Genomic DNA, 5416 nt, shown 5'->3' with positions numbered 1-5416 from the left:
TTGGAGTGATACAAGCTCTTGGTGCATAAAGACGATGTGTTAAGTTGTAAAGACTAAAGTCTCAAATCCAAAGAGATATTCTTTATAAAAGTTAAGAGTCAACCACACTTACCTAAAACAGCTCGTTCTGAAACAGGCCCCCACATGTCTAAGTCATAATGTGGGAAGATTTTCATAACACCAACCAAATGTTCATGCAAAGAAAGATGGCATAACTTTGATTCTCACTGTTGCCACCGTGCCATGTTGTGGAGACGCTGTTTCTTTGTGAAAGCAAAAATACTTTGTTTATGGATATTGTATATGGAGGACTGTTTCCTGATCCTGGGAGAGAATACTACAATGCCAGCTGTTCTGACTCACAGTCTGTAAGTAAGTTTACATATTTAAAGAATTTCCCACTGATGATTCAAACGCTAGTTTTGAGCAGTGTAGAGAGTAGTGCTTGTTGTTTGTCATTTCTCCAATCGCCAAAATGGTGACATAGTTTTATTTTTACAAAGAAAGTATAAGTCATTATAATCAGTAATATGTCCCCACTCGGGATGCCACAAATGTTTATGGGCTTTATTGTTTTGTCTTGTGGCACTGGTGTTCTGGACCGACATGCATCAGCAAGGCATAACTTTTCCACACATGCTTGAGGTATTTGGCCAATCATAACGCGACTGAAATAGCTAATAATCAGAGCACACCTCGCTTTTCAGAAAGATGAGCTGGTAAAAATCGACGTGTTTCAGAAGGCGGGGCATAGAGGAGAAACACAATGTACAGTATGTGGAAAATACCGTTTTTTGAACCTTAAACCACGTGAAATGTCACATAGTCACAGCCCGCACTTTCATCACATGCCACGCCTACTCATTCGCGAATCACCGGAATTCTTGATCACCTGTCTATCATCACCTGTGGCTCACAGCGAAGGACTATCCACTTACCCCCTCACCCTCGCTTGGTTATCTCGCGACCCACCTCCATGGACTCACTCCCAACTCTCGCTAAGTCAGTATTGGTTACCTGTTGTCCCTGGGTTCCTTCATTGGTTCCTTCTGTGCATTCTCTCTGATCCTGTGAACAACAAACATCACTACCTGAGCTGGGTGCCATATCCTTCTTTCGCGGTCAAGATATATTTCCTGTTACTGCACCTGTGTCTGGAAACCCTGTTGCAATAAAAACACTGTACATATGTTCACCTACCTCTCAGTTCCGGGCCTGTAGTCTCCTGACAGAAGCATTCAGACCATATGCAGAGCTTTCCAGACACGAGGCGGGGACTGCACTGCGGATCCATTTGCTGCACTGGTTCACACTGTACGGTCCTCACTACCACAACCTATGACTAGCACAACCCACGTTTCCCCTGAGATCATCACGGCTGTACAGCAAGCACTCCAGCAGCCACCTTCAACAACGACTACTTCGGGTTTTTGCTTCAGTGCTCGCTCTACATCAAGGCAAACGCTCACCTGTTTCAGAATGAATGCGGTCGCTTTGCATTCATCATCTCACTTCTCTCTGGAGCGAGAGCTATAATGGGCTCAACCTCTCTGGGAAACGAACTCTCCGGTAACTGCTTCCTTATCAGCCTTTTTTGCTCATATGAAAGACGTGTTTGGTCAACATACTGCCGATCTGTCAGTTCACGATCAACTGTATCATATTCGTCAAGGAGACGAATCAGTCAGTATGTATGCTCTCCAATTTCGCACCCTGGCTTCAACAAGTGGCTGGAATGAAATTGCTTTTATCACGGCTTTTCGTCAGGAGCTGCGAAAGGAGGTTCAACAATTAATTGTCGTTTACGAAGATAACATGGGACTTGAGAATCTTATTCAGGAAACCATCAGAATTTCACAGCGTTTTTATGCCTGCCACGTGAGTACTCCCGCTGTCAATCCTCTGCCTGCTGTAACATCTGTCGCTGCTTCAGCACCTGAACCTATGCAGGTTGACACTAACCATCTTACCAATGCAGAGCGCCAAACGACGATGATTAACGCTTATGTTTATATTGTGGGGGACATGTGGGATTCTCAACTGCCCGTCCGACCTCCACACTTGCCAGCGGTGAGTACAACTAAATTACCACTCCTCATACCTCTCATCTCACCAAGACTCTGGTCCATGTCCATAATTTTCATTCCTGTGTTTCAGCGCAGTTTCCTCATCGACTCGGGGTCGGCTGGGAACTTCATTAGCACCCAAATCGGGAAGAGATACCCAGTCGACCTGAGAATACACAACATTCAAGGGAAGCTGCTGGGTAGAGGTCGTGTCCACCATTACTCCCCCACACTGACTCTCCGTGTTGGCAACCTGCATAAGGAGGACATCATCTTCATGGTGCTGGAGGTCGCCACGGACACATCATCATGGGATGCCCTGGTTAAACACCACCAGCCTGCATCCAAATGGACAATGGGTGAGATTCTCAAATGGAGTGATGAATGCTTTGAGAAGTGTATTACTCGTCCAAAGAAGCCCCAACCTAGAATTCCTCCAGCTTCAAACCACCTTCCTGTTCTGCCCACATCTGTGGAAACTCCTGAGACTAATGTGAGAGTGGACATCCCACCAGCATACTGGGCGTTCCAGGATGTTTTTCAGCAAACAGTTGGCCACCTGCGGTTTCCACCGCCTCATCGGCCATGGGACTGTGCCATTGACCTCCTGCCTGGCTGACCCTCCCCTAAGGGTCAGATCTACCCACTGTCCATCCAGACAGAAGGCCATGGGGTGTATTTCCAGGAAGCCTGCACCAGCGATTTATACATCCATCACGTCCCCTGCCGCTTCGAGTTTCTTCTTAAGTGGCAAGGATGGAGGTGGCAGGGGCTGGTGCACTGACTACGATCATCTGAACTCCCAAACAGTAAAATTCAGTTATCCCCTTCCTCTGATCCCAGCAGCTGGAGCAGCTGCGGGGGGTGCCTCGCATCTTCTCCAAGCTCGATCTTCATAAATACAATCTCATCCGTATCAGAAAAGGAGATGAATGGAAGACTGTCTTCATAACCCCATCGGGGACACTATGAATATCAAATTATGCTGTATGGCCTATCAACTCTCCGATCCGTCGCCAGTATCACATGAATGAGATCTTCCGTGAGTACCTGAATAAACTTTGTCATCATCTACATGGGATGATATCCTGATATACTCTTGTTACATGAGAACATAGAGACATGCAAATGTCCCAAAGAGTTCTTCAAAAGCTCAGAGAACATGGCTGTTTCTGAAGTTAGAAAAAATGAATTCAATACCACCACAGTCCATTTCCTAGGCTACATCATCGAACAAAACGCATGGTATCAAGATGGACCAGAGGAAGGTGGAAACCATTCTGCAGTGGCCCTACCTCAAACCGCGGAGAACTTCTGCCAATGCTTCTTGGCCTAACTTCTACTGACGCTTCATCAATATGTACAGTATTCTCAGTGCTCCCCTCAACAGCACTGAGACGACACCTGCCCGAGAAGCATTCTCCCAACTACAACATGCCTTCCTATGCGCTCGGATCTTGGTTCATCCCAATCCAGATCTACCGTTCATAGTGGAGGTTGACGCCTCAGCAACCAGGGTTGGAGCGGTACTCTCTCAGCGGCAGGGTGACCCCCCACGGCTCCATCCATGTGCCTTCTACTCCAAGAAGTTATCCCCAGCGGAGCAGAATTACGATGTGGGAAATCGTAAGCTCCTAGCCATTAAATTAGCTCTAGAGGAATGGAGACACTGGCTGAAGGGAGCCAAGCATCAATTCAAAGTCATTACTGATCATCACATCCTTGAGTATCTCAGAGAAGCCAAACGCTTGAATCATCGCCAGGCACGATGGGCTCTCTTCTTCACCCGATTCAACTTTAAAGTCACCTATAAATCGGGTGACAAGAACTGTAGAGTGGATGCCCTTTCTTGTCTTTACCAAGCTGATCCTGAACCATCAGTTTCTGAAACCATCCCCCTCCAGCCATGCTTATCAGTCCGATCCAGTGGACCATCAACCAACAGATCATCAATGAGAATCAACAAGACCCTGCTCCACCGGCAGGTCCAGAGAGGCGTCTTTATGTTCCTCCAATTCATCGTCAGCCCCTCCTGGACTTAGCTCATACATCACCGGGCTCTGGACACCCAGGCAGGAGAAGGACCTTTCGCTCCTGAAACAACGCTATTGGTGGCCCTCCATGTCTCGGGACGTCTCTCGATATGTAGATACAGGGATGTTCAGTCTGTGCCATTGCTGACACCCCTAGGAAGCTACCAGAAGGGAAACTCGTGCCTCTGCCCATCCCCGAATGACCCGGGACGCACATTGGAGTGGACTTTATGACCGATCCATCCCAAGGATACATGAGCGTCCTGGTCGTGGTTGATCGATTCTCTAAATCCTGCAAACTCATCCTCCTCAAGGGTCTGCCTACTGCTCTAGAGATGGCAGAGGCGCTCTTTCATCAAGTCTTCCCGCCACTTCGCCCCCAGAAAACATTGTCTCGGATAGAGGTCCCCAATCTATCCCATGGGTCTGGACAGTTTTCCTCTGCTCCTACATAGGGGTGTCCATCAGGTCTCTAATCCGGATTACATCCTAAAAACCAATGGCCAGCACTGAACGTAAGATCCTGTGTGCCTGGAGATTCCTGAGAATGTATTGCCACCAGAACCAGGGACAGCTGGAGCCAAATCACTCACACTCTGCAGAATAAGCCACAGCATTCACTCCGTCAAACAACCACTGGGCTCACCCCTTGCCCAATGTTGTATGGGCTATCAACCACCTCTCTTCCCCTGGGGCTAGGTTGGAGCCCTCAGAGGTTCCAGCTTTCAAACCAAGGGGATTTCCAGCAAAGCCGCTAGAGGGTCTGGGACTCGGCTCACGTCGCATTCCACAGGCAGTCCGTTTGTAAAGTTATGAGCTAAAACGACACAGGATGAAGAGCTCCGCAATACCAACCTGGCCAGAAAGTCTGGCTATCCACCCGGGACATCTGTCTCCGGCTGCCTTGTCGTAAGCTGAGTCCCCGGTATATTGGTCCATTCACCATCGAGAGACAGCTGAACGAAGTCACCTACAGACTCAACCTCGCTACGCACTACCATATCTCACCTTCATTTCATGTCTCATTACTTAAACCTCACACTGACCCTTTGTCTCCTCCCTCCACAAAGTCTGGGTTTTTTCAAAATCTATGCATGTTTGGTGAAGTTATGAGCTAAAACGCCACAGGACTGTTTTTTAGTATTATTTATTTAGCTAATGAAGTTACATGTCTATGTGTTATAGCTTTATGAGAGATATCTTTAGATCTAAGTGATGGCGAGTTTGGGCTCGGATAATTTTCAAATATTTACATGTCGTTTTCTATTATACATTCATGTTTATATCTTTAGATCTAAGTGATGGCGAGTTTGGGCT

This window comes from Cyprinus carpio, chromosome B21 (assembly GCF_018340385.1).
Source record: "Cyprinus carpio isolate SPL01 chromosome B21, ASM1834038v1, whole genome shotgun sequence".
Taxonomy (NCBI): Eukaryota; Metazoa; Chordata; class Actinopteri; order Cypriniformes; family Cyprinidae; genus Cyprinus; species Cyprinus carpio.
Note: the sequence above shows the minus strand (reverse complement) of the source record.